Here is a 23,297-nt window from a genome sequence, read left to right as displayed (position 1 = left end):
TCGATAACTGTGTATCCATTATTAATAACCCAAGACAGGGAATTACATGTTATGTGACTCATGTAACCAATAAGGAAGCTACTATTTCCATAATTATAAAGAATTCATATCATATCCATTTTACTATTCTGTATCATTTGACCCATTTATGGCTCATTTTGAAAGAGTAAGATTTAAAAATTTATAAAGTTTTCAAATGAAAACTCTGCCAGGTAATTTCTCCCTTCCATTGCTGACAGGAGGTGTCCTCCATCCAAGAGGCGACCATTTGCTCCCACCCCCTCTCCTCTAACCGCATACCTGCAAAGAACCTTCAGGATGCTCTGAGCTCCTCTCCTTCCGAAGAGAGCCTGGGCAGAGAACACACATCCTTCGCTGGGAAGCCTTCCGAGGGGTGAATTGTGAAAAAGGATGGGAGAAGGTTATGTCCGTTGGCTAAATTCTGGAACTAAATTAAGCTGTGGGGTGAAGGGAAGCCACTCAGTGTCCACGTGCTCTATATCAATGACCCAGTCAAAGATTCTAAATGCTCAAAAGACAAGAAAAAAAAAAGACAAAAAAAAAAGATTCCATGTGGCCTATTTTGAGAATTTGAGCAAATGCTCTGCAGGGCCGTCTGAGTCATCAGCCCAGAAAGTTCCCCAAAGTGTGGGGTCCTGGTTGCTGCCACTCCTACTGCTATCATTCTTCCCATCTTCCAGAGTTCATGGTAGGGCGGGAGGAAGAGGAAGTGGGATGCAGGCTTGGAGAGAGAAGAGCATAACTGGAAGGACTTTCATCTTGGTAGAAGATGGACGTTTATCTTCTAGATTTTCTTTCTGGCACAGAAGAGGGAATCAGGCCAAGTGAATGATTCGTGGCCTCTTATTCCTTTCCTTCACCCCCATGCCAGATCTCAAATGCAGTTCAATTTGGAGCAATTTGTAATTAGGGTCAAGGAGATCTCCGGATTATTATTACGCCCAAGAACCTGGGGCAGTGTTGTTCCTAACGCACTGCAAATTAGCACCAAGAGACTGACTCCCTTCCCACATGATCCGATTGCATCACCCTCTCTCTCTCTCTGGACGGGCATGCGAACAATAGCTGCTGAAGTGATTTTGATGAAATGTGACATTTGCAGAGTGTGGCCACCGACCAAAGAATCTGAGATTCAGTATCCAACATTTCACAGGCTACAAAATATAAGCTGGCCAGCATTTATTGCTTGTACTAACAGCTCGAGCCAAGTTTCTTAAGCCTACAGAGCAGACCTCTTACTGCTGCTAATTTTACTGTCAGCAAACAAAAGGGAAATAGGAAATGGAATGGAATGCCTGAACCAGAGCATCTGTGGGAGCAATATAAACCAGATTATGTGAAGAGAGAGCGACTTTCTTTTTCCTAAAACTAAAAAGGACACAATTTGCACAGACATAAAATGGGAAAAAATGTAATGTAGAGAAAGTTAGAAGCAGAGATTCTGCTGTGGCGTCTCAGGATGGCATTGATTTACATATTAAGGCAGTCACCAGGGAAATGTTAAAAACCCTCTAGGGAAGATTTCAATATGATGGATAGAACTTTAATATTAATATAGGATTCATCATGATAATGTAAGTCATAGATCTAAATCTCCTTTCATCAGCTGAATAGCCCCTTTCCAGCCTATTATACAGGTAGCACATGCTTTAAATAGTGTCATGTAACAGGCCTGAAGTCTTTCTTTATCTGCATTTCTGAAGTTCTGTTCACAGGAATTGTGCCCCCACCCCAGGTCATCCATCTTTCACTCTGTTATCTAGGCCATTGGCATGTTCTCCTTATTAATATTTAGAAGTCCTTAAAATATACTTATATTGTACTTTTTTCACAAATAGAAGAAGCATAAACAACATATTCAATTTCACATACATGCAGTGAGTATGAAGGGAATTTTTGCTTCTTAATCTATTTGTTGATCATTATACAAAGAAGAAAAGTGATTTCTGGGTTGCTATTTGGGGTTTGGTTATGTAGTATCTAATTATCAACCATACGCATGTGTATTGTTCATTTTACTCTGGGCTTCTTAGTCTTATATAACTGACATCAAACAAAACAGTGGCAGAACCTCTCTAGAATCCTATAACGCAATGACAGCCTTTTTGGAATAAGAAAGATTGCGGTGTTGATACCAGCGTAATAAATACCAGTAATAATACACGTTAAGATTCATCGGCTGCTTTTTTCAGTAGAGATTCAAATATTCATCCGTGGTGCATATAATCACCTTTCCTTATCTTAGTCTAAAACACACATGAAAATAAATCCACAAATACAGACTATGACTAGAGACATGAAGTGCGTACACAGACAAGTAGACCCTCAAGTTCTATAAAGAAGAGGGGACTTCATCCTAAGCCTGGGAATCACTGCACCAAGCCCCTCTTCTCTAGATCCGTGACATGCACTGGCTTCACTCTCTTCACGGAGTCGCCAGTGTCAACACTTGGGGGTGTCATTTAATGTATTTGGTTGGTATACATTTTGGAGCGTAAAGGTTCTGAGAAATCCTGCTATAAAGAAAGCTATTTAACGGGGTAGAATTCAGCATTTTCCTACTTTCTTTTGACCATGTAATCCTTTTTTTCAAATAAGATCTATAAACATCTTGGGAAACATTGGCCTAATTCAAGTGTTCATAAACTGGGCTGCCTTAATTTTTTTTTTTTTTTGTCTTTTTGCCTTTTCTAGGGCTGCTTCCCGCAGCATATGGAAGTTCCTAGGCTAGGGGTGTAATAGGAGCTGTAGCTACAGGCCTACACCACAGCCACAGCAACGCGGGATCCAAGCCGAGTCTGTGACCTACACCACAGCTCAGGGCAACGCCAGATCCTTAACCCACTGAGCAAGGGCAGGGACCGAACCTGCAACCTCATGGTTCCTAGTCGAATTCGCTAACCACTGTGCCATAACGGGAACTCCTGCCTTAATTTTTAAGCTTTGATTTTCATTGGAAACTTTGAGATGAACTCCAGTTCATCCTTTAAGTCCCAACTCAGATGGCACTTCCTCTGTGAAGATATCTCCACTTGCCCTGGAATGAATAGGTGGTTCTTCCTTTTGCTCCCTACCCTCATAGCATTTTTTTTCGAGTCCATATCAATCTTTAGATTGATAATTTATATATTTTTTCATTTCCCCCTTTCTAATCTGTAATCTTTATTCTCTGTGTCCTAAGGCATGCCTGGCTTATCGTAAGAGTTCAACACATATTTGCTGAAGGAAGGACTGAGTAAGTAAAGCTGGGAACTTACGCAGAAAAGTTACCTCTCTGGTGTGTTGATATGTGATTAATGAGGGAACCCTTCTGAGTTCCGTACTTTTTCCGTTATAGTGACTAATTCCCATACAGCTGATTGGATTGAGATTGACTCTGATGTGAAATGGTTAATAATTTAGTCTGCCAAAAATACAAGATGGATGGTTATTTAGTCTGTTTTTTTTCCCCCTGTATAGATAGGAGCCGTATATATGAAAAATTCTAGTATTCATTCATAACAGATATTTTTCTTATCTATACTCACTGTCAGTCCATAACTCAGAATTTTTTAACTGCTAAAGAAAAAACCCAACATTGATAGACCTTTTTACCTTTCATCAAAAACCTAGTATTATATAAAGAATTACAGACTAGACTATATTGTGCATTTAGCCTTTATAATATTTAAAACATTTTCTTCCTGAGTTACTCTAAGTTTCAAGCTTAGAAGTTTTAGTATAGCTTAGGCATATTTTCCTTCTTTCCTTTGCTCTTTCTTCCTTCCCCCCCTTTTTTTTCATCTTTGAAAAGACAGACTGGAATAAAGATAATAATCTCCCTCCCTGACCCCGCTCTAGTTCTTTGCCTATGGAGTGATCAATATTAATACTTTGGTGTATCACACACTTCATGTATGTGATTGGCATACATTTTGGAGGGTGAAAGGAAAAAGGCTACATTTATAACATACTTTTCTACCTGACCCTATTCTCTTCTGAAGATGGTTCACAAACTCCCAACCTACTAAGGACATTAAGAGAAATTAATAAGCCCAGGAAACTTAATTATGTTTCTGTCATAGAGACAGGGCTGGCAAATTAGCTGGGGTTAAGCAGCTCATTGTGCAGTGTTATCAGAATATCAAAAAGAGGCAGCACACCTCATTGGAAGAAGAGGGAAAAACAGAATTAAGCTAGAAAGATTGTTAGATTGGAGTCAGCAACACCGGCACTCTCCCTATCGCCCCACTTAATGTTTTTGGCAGTGAAGGCTATTGCTGCAGCTAAGTGACACTCGGAGGTACTGCTGGCACCATGGGGAGGCCACAACAAAAGCCAAAAGGGATGACAGTAGTTGGAGGAGGGGAAGAGATGGGAAGAGGAGTATGAGACCACATGATGGAAAGGGAAAAGCACTCCATTTGTAAAACTCTAATTTCCAGCTTCTGGGGAACTCGGGCAAGGTAGTTGATTCAGGTGAAAAGTTTACAGATTGCTGGATGATCTCTAAGGGCTCTCTACCTCTAAAAGTCTATGTTGGTGATGTGAGATAAAGAGTTTAAGGGAGCCGGAGCGAAGGAAAAACTGTGTGTGTGATTGGTAAAGTCACCCAACTGGGGTGCCTTTGATTTTGTCTGCTCAGGTGCATTTCTGGCTTTCTCAGATCTGGGGGATAACTGATTAGATTTAGAAGTTTCTGTTCATTAGCTGGGGTGGAGATGAGAATCTGGCTAATACAGAAAGAAGCTGTGTTATATATAACACCTGCCAGGAAGCCCAAAGATGGTGGGCAGTAGATAGAGTCCTTGTTTACCAGTTAAGCCTGGCACCTGCTGCTTTGTCCCAGGAAACCAAGCATGGAAACGGTGATTGGCTCTTCAAACTTTCATCTTTACATGGGGTAATTTTGACCAGGCGCAAACTCCTTGGCTAAGTACCGAGGGTTCTTGGGAGCCAATCCTCTGTAGTAGGGTTTAGACTCAAGGCTATTCAAAAGCCAAAGCAAAGAGAATGAGTTTCACATTCTCATGCAACTGCTCTGATGTCTGAATTCCAAAGGCCCTCCAGAAACAGCTGTGACTTGGACCCTTGACCATCAGAATTCTCCCTGTAGCCCATTTCAGGGTAAGCCTGGGGACAGTCAACTGTGGAATGTTAGAAGAGTAGAATACGTTTCCAGGGCTGTAGGCTGTTAGTTGATTCCCCAGAAAGCAGTCCTGTGAAGCCATTCTTATTTTTACATATGGCATTTCTGAAAAAGGGATTATTCGGCCATTGCAACATTTTTTTGTTTTATGTGCCTCTGAAGGCAAGATATGTTTTGTCCTCCATCAAGTCTTAAAAAATATTTATCCTGGCATCTTCCCATTTTTCTTTCCACATGGAAACTCTGATATTTTTAACACTACTTGTGAAATCATTCCTTATGCACATTACATGGAGATCTTAGAAAAACTTTTAAGGAAAACGAATATAAAGTGGTTTTTTTTTTATGTAGCAGACATTACAAACTATTCTTTTGTTGGGCTTTTCTTGATTAGCAAGATGTAATAAAATGACATATATTCTTACCCTGTGGCAGGTATGCTTTATCTAGTGGAATAGAATATTGAAAACAGCATGGAAGATAAGAAAAAAAAAATAAGAATTAAAAAAAAGTCCTCATGATAGCATCATAAAAGCAATGCTATCTTCTGGTTAAATAAGGCATGAACAATAATTTTGGGTTAGGTATGTTCTTCAATTATGCATTTGATTTTGGTAATAAAAGACATGTTTTTCAATAATGTTTGGAATTTAAATATACTGTTCCTTTTTTCCAGTCTTCAGGAGAGCACTTACCAATGCAAAAGTTACCTCTTACCCATTCTTGTCCATTAAAAATTAAATGCTTTTACAGTAAATTATTAAAAGTGCTAGGTTGGCTGCAAATCATCAAAGGTACCATAAACCATTATGCAAGCAAGCACGAAGTCTGATTAAATCTAAGGGATCAGAAGGCATATACATCCCTCGATATCTATCGCAAATTCAAAACTACAAAAGCAACCATAAAATGCTACATTAAATTACTTTAAAAAAAACTCTCCCAGAATTTTCGAAATTCAACAGCAACTTGCCTTTTCAATTAAGTATGAACTAAGAACTTCTACTGCAAATCACAGATACACTGCTAAAGGTTATTTCCTCATTCTTTAACCCTGCAGCAAAATTAGCCTCATTTTTCCAACTGCTGTCACTCACTTAATGGAATTGAGGCATTCTAGTAGAGTAGGCTGAGAAGCTAGTTATTAATTAGGCACTGTTTTCCCACAAAGAGTCTTTACTATCATTTAATTACATTGAAAAAGGAAATAGTGGGCTCTGAGTGTTGCAAAATCCTGTTAAAAATGTTAGAAGTATTTGGATAAGGTCTTTCAAGAAAAAAAAAACTCATGGCTTCGGTTTAAATGAGGCAATATACTTCAAATGTGAAATGCCTGGCATAGTGCCAGGCACCTAGGAGATACTCAATAAATGGAGGCGTGTGTGTGTGTGTGTGTGTGTGTGTGTGTGTGTGTGTGTGTGTGTAATGGCCGCACTCACAGCATATATGAAGTTTCCCGGACCACGGGTCAGGGGTTTCTGTGCCACAGCTACAGAAACACTGGATCCTTAATCCACTGAACAGGGCCAGGTATTGAACCCGTATCCTCAAGAATACTAGTCGAGTTCTTAGCCCACTGAGCCACAACGGGAACTCCCTCTTTTCTTATTGTTAACTTTATTTTTTATTTTTATTTTTTGAAAAACTTGGGTTTCACCAAGACTAATTTGTTCAGTGCCACCAAATAGTGTGAGCCGAGTTTGATTTTGAGGCATGTGCTCTTCTTTCTGTGTCCCCCTAAGGGCTGGAGTCTGCAATGCAGGTGACCATCTGGCTACTCATGGGTACATAAAATGTCTAATGAAACAACTCCTTGACAAATAAAAAGGGGAAAGAAAAATATAAACATGGAGGTAAAATTTTGTCAAATTGCCGTAATTGTGGAGAGGAGCTAATGCAACCGAAATGAGCATTTATATTTCGATTTTAGATCAGGGTCTCCTCCCAAGTTTCCTGCCAACACTTCATATCTGCCAAGTGGGGTGAGGATAAATAATTCTGCAGCTTAGCGGGGAATGGTTTGGCCAACTAATAAATCTGAATAAATGAGAGAGAAGCCGACACTTGAGGGTCAAATAGGTGTCAGCTGATTTCATCTCTGTCCGTGGTTCTCAAATTTTGATGTGAATCAGAATCACCTGGAATGCATTTTAACCAATGCAGCTGGGCAGCCACTGAGTTTCTTCTTCATTATGGGGTGAGGCCCAAGGATTTGCATTTCTAACTGGTTGAAGGTGATGCTGCTGCTGGTCCAGGGACCCTTCTTTGAGAACTGCTGATGCGGGTTATCTAATTGTCACTACAACTCTGTGACGTAGGTATTATTAGCCCCACTTGATAGATGAAGTAACAGATGAGTTTGGGAAACTTGTCAGAGGAATGGTTTGAATCCTGGTTAAAGTGAAGCTGAGAAATTGCCTTCAAAGTATTCTTCAGAATTTCTCAATCACTCCCCTGGAGACAGACAAGCAAGACTCTAGCTCTTCATCTCTGTTCTCCCACCACCCTCCAGAGGCAAAGATGTTATCAGAATGAGACAAAAACTCATACTTACTCAGCCCTGCAGGGTCCAGAGACAACAATGAAACTGAAGCCATTCTTTCAGCGATCCTTAATCGTACTAGATGGGGAAACTGAGGCATGGAAAGGGTCAAGGACTTGTTTGATTTTACACAGCACTTGGGTTGGCATCATTGGGCTTTCAGATGCCTGAAACCCAGTCACCGTTTAATTATCAGAGGAAAAACTTAGAGCTTCTATTTGCCATCTTGATTGCTCTCTGCCACGGGCACCGTCTTAAAAAGGACTGAATGCAGAGGCAGCATAATGAAGCGGGATAGGTACTGGAATAGGAAGCAGAAGTCATGTATTTATGGAGTATTTATTGAGTATCTGTCACATGCAAAGCACTATTCTAGGTGCCGGGGGTAACGTGGACAAGATGGACAAAATTCTTGGTTTTGCATTCTAAAGGCATTAAGATAATCAACAAAGTAAAAAAAAAAAAGGCAGGAAATTTAAGAGAGTAATGCATACGAGGAAGAAAATTAAAACCAGGTATGTTGGAGAAAATGACCACAGACTGAGGAATGTATGAACGTGGATTTGATGGTTTACTAAAGATGCGGAAAGAAATGTGTGGGATTGACTACAGCCTGAGGTTGGGACTTTCACACTCCAGTTCCCAACGTTTCAATTTCATGGGTTCTTTTTTATCGATGCGTATAATCCACTATTTCCCCTCCAGACTTCTCCAGAAATTATTTTAGAATCCTCAAGGAGGGAGCCTCTTGTACTGCATAAACTATAAAAAGCTGCTAGTATACACTTTAAAAGTTATGCTGAAATACATTTTGAAAACAGGGGAAATAGTAGTATGCAAACTCATGTAGAGAACTAATGAGCGATTCAGACATGTAGTTTAAGTGCAGGGCAACAATCAGAGTAACAGTTAATTCAAGTAGGAATTATCAATAGATGGGATAGCAAGGGGCGTTCATCTCTTCCCAACCCTGACTGGACTGATGTCACAGTGGTAGCCTGAAGTCAGCCACAGTGGGAGCTTTTAAACCAGGAGATTGGTCAATGCTACCATGCAGTTTTTTTTTTTTTTTTTTAAGGGTCGCACTGGCATCACATGGAAGTTCCCAGGCTAGGAGTCAAATCAGAGCTGTAGCTGCCGACCTACACCACATCTCACAGCAACACTGGATCCTCAATCCACTGAGCCAGGCCAGGGATCTAACCCGGATCGTCATGGACACTAGTTGGGTTCATTACTGCTGTGCCAAGATGGGAACTCCCCATGCAGACTTTTAATATTACTTTTTTCCTGGAGGGGTGGTTTTGGTTGGGGGAAGTTCCTCTGTAGGTCTCTCCTGCTTCTACACATCTTGCTGAGTATGCCCAGAAGGTAAGGCTCTGACCGCTCTTAATCCGTGCTGTTTCTTAGGCTTCTATCTGTAGTGAGCAACTTTGAAGGATGCGGTAATACCTCCCTCTGGGACAAAAAGTGGGCTTGCTTACTGCTTGCTATAAAATTGGTAGATTCCTTTTTTTTTTTTTTATCTTTTTGCCTTTTCTAGGGCCGCTCCTGTGTCATATGGAGGTTCCCAGGCTAGGGGTCAAATCAGAGCTGTAGCCACTGGCCTACGCCAGAGCCACAGCAACACAGGATCCGAGCCGCGTCTGCGACCTACACCACAGCTCACAGCTGCACCAGATTCTTAACCCACTGAGCGAGGCCAGGGATTGAACCAGCAACCTCATGGTTCCTAGTCGGAATTGTTAACCACTGAGCCACGATGGGAACTCCAAAATTGGTAGACTCTTGAAGGCAAATGCTTCTCTTCTAGAATGCAACACACTTCGTCATTTGGATGCTGTATGAAGCGGGGAAGGAAAGCTAAAGTGGCCTGATGGTTGGGGCTTCTGGGTCAGTTCAATGTACTGGTATGGTTTCCACTGAAGAATGCCTGATTGGTAATGATGTTTTGTGGGCATCTGTTGTGAATTCACATGTGGGTACCTATCTGGGTCCTTCACGTTGCTTTTTTAGGACTTGGGGGCAAGAGAAACTGATATAAGCATGTTAATGCTCATGATGCTTGCCGTGCTGTGAGTAATCAAGTCGGTGCTCTGACCTAAGAGTCACTGAGTTCACTGAAGTTTCAGTCAAGTTGAATGTTGGTGGTTTTCACTGGGGGGCAGCAGCCATCCAACCCCATGACAATTCTGGAAAACAAGCTGCAGCACAGTGAGCTGAATCACCTTTGCCTTGGACAACACTCTCCAGGACCCTCCTGACCTTTGAGATGTTTAGTAGTAGCCTAGCCAGTTGGTCTGCCACTCGGAAGACTAAGACTGGTATACTAAAGACATTTCTCTTTGGGTCATGACCTGGTTAACACATCGTGTCTGCTCATCAGACATCTCCTGGGTGGTGGTAAAGGTCTGTCCTCTGCTCAGGTGAACTAGGGTTAGGCTAGTGATCAAGATTAGTGGGTATGGTAGCACATCCACCATCACAGACCGGGCACACTGTAAAGGGTGTTTCTGATGGATGCGGAAGCTTCCCCTGCCTACCAGACTTGTGACTCCTGCAAAAATGTGGCTATTTGTTCTTTTCGAAGAAGGCCATATTACATGGAACATTACCTCTGTTCCTGGCAAATTGACTCTGTTGAATCTTTGATCCCCTTTTGGGACTGCTGATATTGCCTCACTGCTTTGACATTTTTTCAGGTTATGGTATTGCTATTCCAGTCCAGTTAGCCAATTCTAGGCCCGTAATTGTGGCCTTTATAACTAAACTGTGTCATGTGTTAGGCTTTCTGGATCATTTGCAAAGATCATCCAGCAATGGGCTAATAGTAAATTTAATGGACATTCCATATCCTCTGCCATCCACAGTATTGTTGAGTGCTGGAATGGCAATCTTAAAAATCAACTAAAAAGACTTCTGATTCTTTGTTTCTTACTTTTCCTGGTCCACATACTTAGTAAGGCAGTTTGGTCACTTATGTGGCTGTTTCAAGAAGGATTTATTATTCTTGGCCACTTCTGGTTAATGATCAGGGCAACAGGAATAGAGATTATAAGACCTATTTTGGAAATTTGGGGTTATATCCTGGCTATTCCTGGGTATGTTACGGCTTTCTTTTTCCAACAGCAAACCCAGGTCAGCTTTGTGGGTATCCTTCCAAGTGGGAGCCTGGGCATAAGAGATCTTGGACATGACTAGTTCTAGACTGTTCTGCAGTGTCTAATGCCATCGATGATTGCCAGCACACAGCCTGGCACAATCTTGTTTTAGTGTGACTGACCGAAATTCACATGCTTCTCTGGATGCCTAAGCAGCTTTGGGTTGTGTGTTGTATGGAGGCTGCCAGTCCTCAGTGACATTGCCTGTGTTTCTTTTGTTCTTTCTTTTTTTTTTTCTTGTTTTATTTACTTTGTTTGTTTGCTTATTTTTTTATCAAGGTATAGTTGATATACAATATTATATGAGTTTCAGGTGTACAACGCCGTGATTCACAGTTTTTAAAGGTTATACTACATTTATGATTATAAAATATTGGTTTATATTCCCTGTGCTGTGTAATGTATCCTTGTAGCTTATTTATTTGATACATATCTCTTAATCCCCTACCCCCCCAACTTCCTCCTTTTTTTCCACCCTCTCCCCACTGGTAATCACTAGTTTGTTCTCTATATCTGTGTCTGTTTGTCTATTTATTTTTTGTTACATTCACTAGTTTGTTTTATTTTTTAGATTCTGCATGTAATTGATATCATACGTATTTGTCTTTCTCTGACTTATTTCACTGTTTCACTAAGTTAAATACCTCCAACTCCATCCATGTTGTTGCAAATGGCAAAATTTCATTCTTTTTTGTGATTGAGTAGTATTATATTGCATATTATATATATATACATATATATATATATATCACACACTCTATATCTTCTTTATCCATTCATCTGTTGATGGATACTTAGGTTGCTTCCGTATCTTGGTAACTATAAATAATGCTGTTATGAACACTGGGGTGCATGTATCTTTTCAAATTAGTGTTTTTATTTTTTTTGGATATATACTCAACAGTGGAATTGCTGGATCATATGGTAGTTCTATTTTTAGTTTTCTGAGTAACCTCCATGCTGTTCTCCACAGTGGCTGCACCAACAGTGCACATTCCTACCAACAGTGTACAAGAATTCCATTTTCTCCACATCCTTGCCAGCATTTGATATTTGTGTTCTTTTTTGATGATAGCCGTTCTGATAGGTGTGAGGTGATATCTTATTGTGGTTTTAGTTTTTATTTCTTTTATGATTAATCAAGCCAATGTAATGGTCATCCAAATCAGGTTTAACAACAAATCCCAAATTGGAATAACGGGGATGCCTTTAGTTTGTTTGCATGAGGAGAAGAATGGGCCATGAAATGACTCACCATTGGGGGTGGGAGCTATTGCTTCCTGTAATTAGTGGCAATGACACCAAAGACCAGCAATTCGTGAGACCTCTTTTGTATGTGTCATGATACATAATAGACTGGCCTGAGACTATGTCCTGGCTATGTTAGACAGAACAATGGCCACCTCAAAATATCCACATCCCAATTCCTGGGACCTGTGAGTGTGTTTACTTTACATGAAAAAAAAAAAGAGGACTTTGCAGATGTGTTTTTATTAAAGATTTGACATGGGGTGATCATCCTGGGTTAGTGGTTGGCCCCAATCAAAAGGGTTAATATATTAAAAGGAAGGTAGGAAGATCACCAATGAGAAAAAGTGTAAAGGTGGAAGCAGAGGGCAGAGAGGAGAAAAGATGCTACACTGCTGGCTTTGAGGATGGAGAAGGTCACAAGTGTAGGGAGGTAGGCAGCCTCTAGGAACTGGAAAGGCAGGGAAAGAGACGCTCCCCTAGAGCTTCCAAAAAGAATTCAGCCTTATGGACCCATTTTAGACTCTTCCCACTAGAACTGGAGGACAGTAAAATGTGTTGCTTTAAACCACTAAGTTTGTGGCAGTAATAGGAAACTAATTTGGTCCTGAGAGTGGGATGCTGCCATAAAAAATACCTAAAAATATGGAAGTGGTTTTCGAATTATGTAATGAGTAGAGGCTGGAAGTATTTCGAGAAGCATGATAGAAAAAGCCTAAATTGCCTTGAACAGACTGCAAGAAGAAATATCGATGTTAAAGACTGTGCCAGTGAGTTCTCAGACGGAATTAGGGGGCATTGTGGAGAAAACAAGCGTCATCTTAGAGGGTATCTAAATCACCATAAACAGAGTGTTTGGATGTAAAAAGTGCTGCTTGGGAGGGCTGAGAAGGACATGAGGACCCCGTTACTGGAAACTGGAGGAAAGGTAATACCTGTCATATGATGGCAAAAATCTTAATGTCAAAAGCAAAGAGGTGAAGATGGAGCCTGATGTCTTGCTGCTCATAGTAAAATGTGATAGGAAACAGATGGACTGAAGGAAGAACTGTTAAGCAAAAAGGAACCAGGACTTGATAATTTGGGAATATTTCAGCCAATCCGTATTGCAAAAAATAGTAAAATTAGGAGATTTATTTCAGGAAGGTGTGCTCTGAATAGAAAGCCAAGGGTGTTGGCTGGATGGCTTTTTTTCTACTGCTTTGGAAGAATCAAAAGGCCAGAGTATCACACAGGGGCTCTTTGAAGAGATTGGGTGTGTGGCTTATTGGATACCTTTAGCCATCTGAGTAGAACCAGGAATAGAATTGCGGGTACCCAGGAAAGATATGTGAAGGACTCTGTTATCCAATTTCATGAATCCTTGTGGCATACACAGACTCACAACGTTTTTGAAACTGTCATATGAGCAGAAACATTACCAGCTTGGACTGAAAAGGACAGAGGCAGAATGAAATGAAGGAAGGCTATAGGGCTTCCAAAGTTCTACAAGCAGGAAGCAGGACCACAGAACTACTCCTCTGCAAACATATATTTTTAATGAAAAAAAAAAAAAAGAATTACTCCAAGGGCAAAGCTCAGGCTAGAGGAATTATGCCCAGGCATTGAAACTTAATAGAATTTGCCTTGCAAGACTGCAGAATTGCTTGGAAGTGGTGATCCTTTCCTTCTTTTCATTTTTTCCCCCACAAGATACTTTTTATTATACAGGAAAAGAATAATAACTACTGTGGGCAAAATCTAGCCCCTTAACCAAGTAATCAAAATTAACATCACCAGGAATGGGATAAATGGAAATTGTATGCTACCTGAAAAGAGGCAATGAGGAAAACACAACACTTGTGAGATTCCCGTCAAAAAGATGTAACCTGAATCTAATCCTGAGAAAATAGAAGACAAATCCCAATTGAGAGCATACTACAAATTAATTGACCTATAGTATTCCAGATGTCAAGGTCATGAAAGACAAAGATATACCGGAAGAACTTTTCCAGATTAAAGAAGTTTAAAAGAAATGCATGATCTTGATTGGATCCTTGAATAGTACAAAAATTTTTTTGGTCTTTTGCTATAAAAGATATTATTAGAACAATTGGTGGAAATTAAATGGTATCTATAGATTATATAATAGCTGAGTATCAGTGTTACTTGTCTAGATTTTAATAACCATACTGTTATTATGTAAGAGCATGTTCTTGATTTTTTTTTTGATAGTCATGCACAATAACTTTCTTACATACTATTTGGGGGACACACACACATATTTGCATGTACACACAGCATAATAAACACATGTGGAAAAAGCATTAACATTTCATGAAAAAAGTTGGAAAAGAAATGAGGAATCATAATAGACAAGGAAAAATATGCACTGAAAGAAGATTTAGACATAATTTAAGAAGGAAGGGGGTCACAGTCTTCCTTCAAGGGAGTAGGACTTTGAGGTCTAATTTTTTCTTTTTTCTTTTTTTTTTTTTTTGTCTTTTAAGGGCTGCACTTGAGGCATATGGAGGTTCCTAGGCTAGGGGTCAAATTGGAGCCTCAGCCATGGCCACGCAATGCCAGATCTGAGCCACATCTGCAGCCTATGCTGAAGCATGGGGCAATGATGGATCGAGGCCAGGATTTGAACCCATATCCTCATGGGTGCTAGTCCAGTTCTGAGCCACAACAGAGGTAGCTCCCAGGTCTGTTTTTATTCATTGTGTTTTAACTTTTAGAATATTTGACATAGGGTTACTTTAATCATGGATGGGCTGAGTTTGTCCTCAGCTGTCTCACATCAGGAGGATGTGCGAGGCTTTAATTGGAATGGTCAAGCAAAGTCTCTCTGACCAGAGCCCTGAAGGATGAAGAGACAGCCTTGCAAAGATCTGGGGAACTAAAAGAGCCAGGGGCTTCACTGGGCAAGATCTTGGTGTGCTTGACTCTGCAAGAAGACAACTGAGATTGAAAGACCTACACGCTCTTCCTAATTCTAATAGCTTGACCTTGAGCAAGTCATTTTACCCTGTTGTGACGTCATTTTCCACATCTCTTGTGCAGCCCGATCTGTGAGCACATTTATTGCCTGGTAAATAGATATTGACTGAATGAGTGGATGAAGAAATTAATCTGAAAGACACAGCAAGATTGGATTATCTATCTCTAAATACCCTTATAGTTCTAATTATATGACTAATATTTATTGAATGTTTGTGAATGCATGACATGGTGTGAAATGTTTTAAGTTGGAGGAAGATGGCATAAACAAAGCATGGTTTCTGCTTTTGCCTTGGTTATAATCCAGTGAAACAGGCATCCAGGAAAAAGTGATGGAAAATTTAGCACTAAAATAAATTTATTCAGGAGTCAACTCTCATATCTGCTTTTAATAAATGTGTATGTCCTCTTGGTACAAGTTAGTTTGACCCATTATTCTACATTTGAAGATATTTACAGATGATTCACGATTCAAACATAACTGCTACTAAAGGTGAGATCAAATTCTTTATTTTTTCAGCATGGAAAAACTTTTTAGCTGAGCCAGTAGGAGGCTTAGTGAGTGCAGGAAAGAATTCTCTCTGCAGTGACAGAACATTCAGTTCTTTTGTTGCTGGGCCTGCAGAAAGCTAATAATAATAATTACCTATAGAAGGTAATTGTGTTCTGGGCACTGGGCTTAGATTTATGTCTGTTATAACCCCTCTTTGCTGCAAGACAGATACTCCTTTCCTCTTCCTCATTATTAGTATGAATTTTTTAAAGAAAACTCTTGGAGTTCCTGTCATGGCGCAGTGGTTAACGAATCTGACTAGGAACCATGAGGTTGCGGGTTCGATCCCTGCCCTTGCTCAGTGGGTTAACGATCCGGCATTGCCAGTGAGCTGTGGTGTGGGTCGGAGACGCAGCTCGGATCCAGCATTGCTGTGGCTCTGGTGTAGGCTGACAGCTACAGCTCCGATTGGACCCTAGCCTGGGAACCTCCATATGCCGCAGGAGCAGCCCAAGAAGTGGCAAAAAGACAAAACAAACAAAAAACAAAACAAAACAAAAGAATTAAAACTCTTAAGATTCTTGCCCAAGATTCAAAGGGAGTGAGAAGCAGATCCAGGATTCAAACGCAGATTTTTCTGATGCCACTGCCCACACTCTTTCCACTACCCACTGCTTCCTGGGTAGTTTCAAAGGTTCCTTCTGGTTCTGGCCCCCTATTATTCAATGCATCTGTCATTTTCAGAATAGTGCTTCATAGTCAGCCTGCATAGCAAATATGAGCATGTGCTAGGGGGTGGGGAAGTGGGTTGACCCCTTGTGTGATGTAATCTCAGGTGAGTTATTTACTCGCATTTCAGACAGTGCTTCAGTCCTGTAGAGCACAGGGCTGTATTGGTTAGAGTGAAAACTAAGCTGTTATAATTAAGAGGCCCCACAATACACTGGCTTGAGGAACAATGATCTTTATTCTTATTCTCAAAATTGTCCAGGATGGATAAATAAGTCTGTTTTCTTAGTGCAGTCATTCAGGGTTCCTTCTATTTTGTTTCGCCCCACCCCTTAGGGCACCCTTTAGTTCTGCAGGCAAGTCTGCCCTGAATTCCAGCTCATGAAAAAGGGAAAGAAAGCGGTAGAGGGAGTTCCCTGGTGGTCTAGTGGTTAGGACTCAGCGTTTTTACCACTGTGGCCTGGGTTCAATTTCCAGTCTGGGAACTGAGATGCCACATGAAGCTGCCAAAAAGAAAAGGTAAGAAAAGAAAAAAGAAAAGGAAAGAAAAGCAGTAGAGCACACGTGCAATGTTTTACAGCTTAGCCGTGGAAGGGGCACACAACTTGTGCGCCTGATGGGGAGACTTAGTCACATGACTGTGCTTAGTGGCCCAGGAGGGTGTTCTGGGGGTGAGGAGCTGGCTCTGTGCTCAGCTAGAACTCCGTTACTGTGGAAGACGAGTGGAATTGATTCTGGTGGGCAGCTGTATGTCTCTGTCATGAATACCCTATGTAAATCTCCATCCTGACATTTGTAACATAGTTTTATTTCTCTTCCCCACTAGCCTGTGAGCTCCTTGAGAACCAAGGACTGTGCTTCACTTCTACCTGCCCAGCGTCTAGCTCACTGCCCCTCACACATAAAGCACGGACTACATTTCTGAGCGAATGGGGCAAGTTGAGTGTATGAGTTTGAGGGGGAAGGACAGGGGTAAAGAACGATTCTTTCATTACCTAGTTCAGAGAACAGAGCTGGCTTACCTAGGGTGCTGCACATCAAGTTTATATAAGGTTTATGATGAAAAGCTTTGCTGTGAAAAGAATGAACTAATTCAGCTAAAAAAAAAAAAAGCCAGAATTCAAATGTGACGTTCCACAGTGCAGCTCAAAAGAAACAATTGCCTGGCTGTCACCAGGTGACCTCACTTTCCTCCTCAGTCATCAGCAATGGGAAGATATAAAACAGGTGAACCTGTGCGTTTACACAACTTTTCAGCAGAGGTAGAGGATGTAAGAGTATATGGGAGGGTTGCTTATACAAAACCTGATTTCCCAGCTGCAGGGTGAGATTAGACCAGGGACCAGGGACCTCTGTTCTTTTGTAGACCCCACCTTCCACTCTGTGTAGAAGGAGAATTTCCAGCTGGCCTAAGTCAGCAGAACCAAGCTGGGCTGCCTATCCTAGCCTCCTGGAGACAACAACAGATGGCAGATAGGCAAAGCAAATTAATCAAGTCACCAAATGTTCTCAGATTTGGTTTTCAAATTTTCTAGGCTAGTTACACATAGCTGCTGTTGTTATTGTGCATCATATTTATTTGACAGCATTGTCCAGCCCTTACATTTCTCTCACTGGCTCAAGCCTAAAGAACGTGTGCACTGCATTTCAATTAGCACTTCTCAAAATTCAAGGGAGTTCTGAGGCTAAGAAAATCAGTATGCCAGCAAGTCATGCACAAAGGCTGTCCATGGGGCCCGTTGCAGTGCCTAAAGGTCAAAGGCTTGAGCTCAGTTTTTGAAATACAGGTTTAGAAACGTTGCTTAAACATGTCATACCCATACCCTGTTGGCATTTTTGTCCATATATCTGGAGGATTAAGTCATGACTTTTTTTTTTTTTTTTTGGTCTCTTTAGGGCCTCACCCACGGCATATGGAGGGTCATAGGCCAGGGGTCGAATCGGAGCTGTAGCTGCCAGCCTATGCCACAGCCGCAGCATCGCTGGATCCGAGCCACGTCTGTGACCTACGCCACAGCTCACAGCAACGCCAGATCCTTAACCCACTGAGTGAAGCCAGGGATCGAACGGGCATCCTCGTGGATACTAGTTGGGTTCGTTAACTGCTGAGCCTTGATGGGAGCTCCCCAGTCGAGACTTTTAAGACCTTTCCCCACCTTCCCCTGCCTTTCCATAGTCCCTGTGAGAACCTAGCTCAGTATGGAGCAGACTGTATGACAGTCTGACAACCCATCCATCTCCTCTGCATTGCCTGTTCCTCCTCATGAAAGGCTTTCAGCAGTGAGCAGGCAGCCACATGTCAACATGCCATCAAACTCCAGAGAAAGCTCTAGTCTCCTCAGATAAGGGCCAGCAAAACATAGAGTATGTATGCGTTCTGTTCATACAGCATCTGGATGTATTATGTCACTCCTGCAGGATTTTTTTTTTTTTTTTTTTTTACTTTTTAGGGCCACGCCTGCGGCATAGGGAGGTTCCCAGGCTAGGGGTCAAATCTGAGCTACAGCTGCTGGCCTACACCACAGCCACAGCAACTCGGGATCCGAGTTGAGTCTGCGACCTGCACCACAGCTCATGGCAAAACGGCAGATCCTTAACCCACTGATTGAGGCTAGGGATCCAACCTGCCGCAATCTTACGGTTCCTAATGGGATTCATTTCCGCTGCGTCACAATGGGAACTCCCCTGCAGAATATTTTTAACATAAAAAAAAAATGCCCTCTGGGAAGAACTATCTGGAGGGCGGTTGGGTCAGAGGCAAGGAGATGAGAATGGGGGAAATCAAGGTATTGGGCCAGGTAAGACGGGCATGTTACCGACCCTTTCTAGACAGGCCCCAGCAGGGGTCCTCTTGCCCACTGTTGTTCAAGCCAGTAGAAGGAGACCAAGTTGGGTTCAGAAGCAAAGGAAAGCTTTCTTCTTTGATCAAATAACAGAGTTGGCGAGAGGCTGTGGGTGGGGCTGCTTCAGAGGCTCTTGGGCGGGGCGAGGGCGGGGAGGGCGGGGCGAGGGCGGGGAGGGCGGGGCGAGGGCGGGGAGGGCGGGGCTTCCTTGAGGGCGCACAGCTGAGCTGCCCCTCGGGCCGCGGCGTGGGGCGCAGCGGCCCCGCCCTCCGCCCGGCGCCATCTTGATCTGCGGGGCCTCGGGCGTCGCCATACCCGGTCCCCAGCGGAGGTGTCGGCGCAGCGGTTCTGCTCTAGGAGCTCTGGTCTGAAGTGCCAAGTGCCTCTGCCCTTGGTTCCCTGTGAGCAAGTGAACTGAGACTAAGCACAAGGAAAAGGGAACAAAAGGTTAGATTTAATTTTATTACCCAGATTGTATTTTTATTTCCTGCGAACTGTTAATGGGCCTTGCCAGCGGCCAGCACGTCCCTAGGGACCCTGACGTTGTCCCAGAGACACTCAGGGTGCATTTGGAAACGGATTGTCAGGCGGTGTGATGTACTGGGTTGAGCGTTGACCTCGTCCCGTCTGGGGAGCAGTTTCCCTTTTGTAAAATGAAGGGTGGGACTCCCCAGGTGACCACAGGCCACATCCACATGGTGTGCGAGCCTAAGTCGAGGCGGGCGAAGGACAAAGAGGATGAGCGGCAGCCAGGGCCAGCTCTGGGAGCCCCAGCCACCTTCACTAATCAAGGGGCACTTTTGACACAAACGTGGCTGGAAGGACGTTAGTCAGAATGTTTTGCTTGCTGCCTAGAGAGTGGAAACCAGGAAGACAATGGCCATGGTGTCCCTGAATCAGGGGTGGTCTTGAGATGAATCGTCATAACCGAATTCTTTTGTTTTTATACTCCTTTTGTGTCTCTGACGTGCTTTGAAGTTGTACTCTTTGGGAGGAAATGGGGATTATTAACTCATTCTAGAGATAAAGGTGCATAGAATTCGAGACCTGCTAGCAAGTGGTAGGAACAATCTGGACCTAACAGTGTGATTGCGAAGGCCTCAATCTTCAACTGAGATTTCCTCATCTGCCCCAGAATATGCCCCTTAAAACATTGCCGAGAAGTACCTCCCCACTTAACCCCCTGCCATGGATTCGTCATCAAGTTAAACTGATAAGTGTCATCTAATGAACAGCAAAATCCTGGGAAGGTCAGGCACAGATTTGAGATACATTTGTTGGACAGGAAAGTGGATGGAAAGGTCTAGGTGCTCAGAGTGCTCGCGGGGGTAAGACAAGTCCACGTCACACCGGAGGCCCAGGGGCAGTGTGAGTGCACAGATTGAACTCCAGGGCCGAGGGTTGGAGCAGGTGTTTGAGGCAGTGGGTAGGGGCAGAAGTGGGTCCGCAAAGCAGGGATTTGGATATATTTAGTAACCACATGTTTTCTCCTAAGATCAGCCCTGTCCGGAACACTGCATTTAGCACAATGAAGGAAGACAGAGCAAATACTCGGAAGAGAAGTTCTCAAATGTTAGCATGTTTGAGGATGGCCTCAATTGCTTTTACACACCCATATTCCAAGGCTCTACTCCCAGGATTCTGGCTCAATAGGTCTGGGATGCTGCCTGGGAATCTGCATTTTCAAATGATCACGCCTGGTGATTCTGATGCAGGGGGCCGATGGCCCGCATTTAGAGAACCATCCAGAAGATGAACATTGGGCATTTCATGTAATACTTGAGTGGCATTTAGGTCTTTCCTCACCTCTGAGTGTTCTGTGCACCAGGTCTTAGTTATTATCGCTCCTGGGAGTGAGCCGTGCTGGCCAGATTTGGAGGAGATAGATGGGCACTTTATTACGTTTCTGTCTGCTGCTGTGAAAGAGGTTTTGCCACCACAATCCTGTGCCAGGTCCTTGGATTGGAAGGATTATGGGCACCTCCTTCTGCATGTCCTCCACAAAGATGCAGCTTAAATAAATCATCACCCTTTCTGCCTCTGAGGCAGATGATGAAGTAGTGAGGGGCTTCTCGTTGTGACCGGAAGGGAGTGGAAGCTAGAGAGTAAACAGGGAAAGCGCGGGGGGACCCAGTCCTCCAGTACCTCCCTTAGAGAATGGAAAGAGCCGGCCACTTTGAGTTATGAGGCCATAACTCCATCTCAGGATTCTGGCAGCAGTGTAAGCCACTTGAGTTCTTCCTTGTTAGCTTATGAACATTTCACCCGCCCACCTCCACCCCACCTCCTGCCTTGGAAAGATTAATAGCTCTGTAAATTACAGTTGTATTAAAATATATGCATTTTATCTCAAGATGAGGCTTTCATGTGGGTATGAAAGTGCCCTCTGCTTAACATCTCCCTTGGTGGCATGTCCTGCTCTGTGCACTAATGCAGTTTCAGTTTTGCAAAATAAAAATGGACTTCTGACATAAGCTCTGCAAAAGAGCCATTCTGGGTTGGGAAATAACAGATGAAAAAGCATGAAGGTGAGAAAAAGATGAATGTGGGAGGAAACCCATGAGAGACGTGAAGCTAGAGTAGGGAATTTGAGGGTGTGTGTGTATGAGAGAGAGAGAGATCTTGAATGCAGAAGGTATTCAGACTTTGAAGGCAAAATACCTTTGAAGATTCATGCTTTTGAAGGTATATTTGAAGAAATACTACTTTGACGATTTCTGTGTAGGGAGGTGATATGGTAAAAATGATACCCAGGCTGGATTTGTTGCTCAGGATGGCCCTAGGGATGGCAGGCTTGTTGGAACCGGCCCCTAAGGGGAGCAGGGAGCTTTATGTTGAGGCTGCCTTTGGGTGAATAACGTTGTTTTGATTACTTAGATTGTGTTTGGGGTGGTCTGATAGGTAGGTACCTTTCTGCTTCTCTTTGCTGAGAGCAGAGGAACCTGCTTTATCTTTCTGCCTCCTATTCTCTATGAAGTTGTGCTTTTGTCCAGATTTCTTAGTTTTTCATACAAATGTATTACATCCATATTATGTTCCAGGGACAGGGCCAAGGCCAGCAAAATCCACATCTCTTGATTTCTTGTTCTGTATCTGCTAGGCTTTCGATGTCACGGTGTTGCCCCTTAAGGTGATCATTCTTTAGTAATTTATTGAAACCGTATTGTCTGAATTCCTTAAATCAGAGTTCAGATCCTCTCCCTGCATGGAGGGTCTGCACTGGTTTTCTCCCTCGTGGCTTGGCTGCTAAATAATAATACTGCAGACAGCTCTGGGAGCAAGAGGAGGGAAGAAGAAGGGAAGAAAAAGAAGACCAAAGGAAGGAGACAAAGAAGAAAAGAGGAGTGGAGGACAGAGTGGGGAGAAGCAGTAAAAAGTGGCTCGAGGGTAGGATGGTGGTGAAGGGCACCGGTTGCTCCCGGTACCTCCCGCTGACCTGGAAGGCGAGGAAGGCGTCCTGGGAAGTGAGAGCAGCCTCTCCCTTCCACCACGTGGGGGCAGACTCGACTTACAGGAAAGAGCTACGAGGTGGGAGGGCTGCAGGGCAAACGCCATCCTCCTGGAGCAGGGAGGATTCAGTGTTGACCAGATCATTCGCTCACTGCGGCCCTTCATGTCCCTCAATAGCTAGAGCCCTGTCTCTGGGCACAGTGCCTGGGTGGATTAAAGAAAAAGAAAGTCGGCTTTGTTCAAACTCAGATTTTCATGTGATGTTAAACAGATACCACCTAAAACAAAATGCTTTGACATCTCACCTTATTATTTAAAATGTAGAATCACCCAAGGTTTTATGCAGAGCTCCCTTTTCTGTTGGTCTTTCTTTAGACTGAAGGATTATTGCCTAAACATTATAGGTACATTACTGTGCTAGGCATTTCAAAAGGTTGGAAAATGCTGCTTATTTCTTCCAGCTCCTTTGCAGTTTTTGCTTTTCTTACATTTTTAGTGCAAGGAAATAGAGCACATGGAAATGTCAGCTTAAAAAAAAAATTTCATAAATTCTGACCCTTTGTGTTAAAGGAATATTTTTATTTGGAGAATGGTTGGAAGCAACCAAATTACTGCAGCTGGTTCCGTGGTGCTTAAAAAGCAATTGTCGCTTGCATCTGATTGCTTCTGAACATAACACGACTAGCATAGTGATAACAAA

General features: G+C 42.7%; 1 long non-coding RNA gene across 2 annotated transcripts in view; it reads left to right on the top strand.

Annotated features, from left to right (window-relative positions):
- The window catches only part of LOC125117510 (uncharacterized), a 57,541-nt gene extending 41,932 nt beyond the window's left edge, over positions 1–15,609 (top strand). Inside the window, exons 3-4 of one of the 2 annotated variants that reach the window (XR_007132635.1) lie at positions 3,203–3,256; positions 14,835–15,609. This is a non-coding gene — a long non-coding RNA (uncharacterized LOC125117510). Of the gene's footprint in view, positions 1–239; positions 2,234–3,202; positions 3,257–14,834 lie in introns of those variants that run through there. The other variant, XR_007132636.1, reaches the window with a different exon arrangement.
- Positions 15,610–23,297: the final 7,688 nt, after the last annotated feature.

Source organism: Phacochoerus africanus, chromosome 16 (assembly GCF_016906955.1).
Source record: "Phacochoerus africanus isolate WHEZ1 chromosome 16, ROS_Pafr_v1, whole genome shotgun sequence".
In the NCBI taxonomy this organism is placed as follows: Eukaryota; Metazoa; Chordata; class Mammalia; order Artiodactyla; family Suidae; genus Phacochoerus; species Phacochoerus africanus.
Note: the sequence above shows the minus strand (reverse complement) of the source record. Positions and strands in the feature narration are given on the sequence as shown.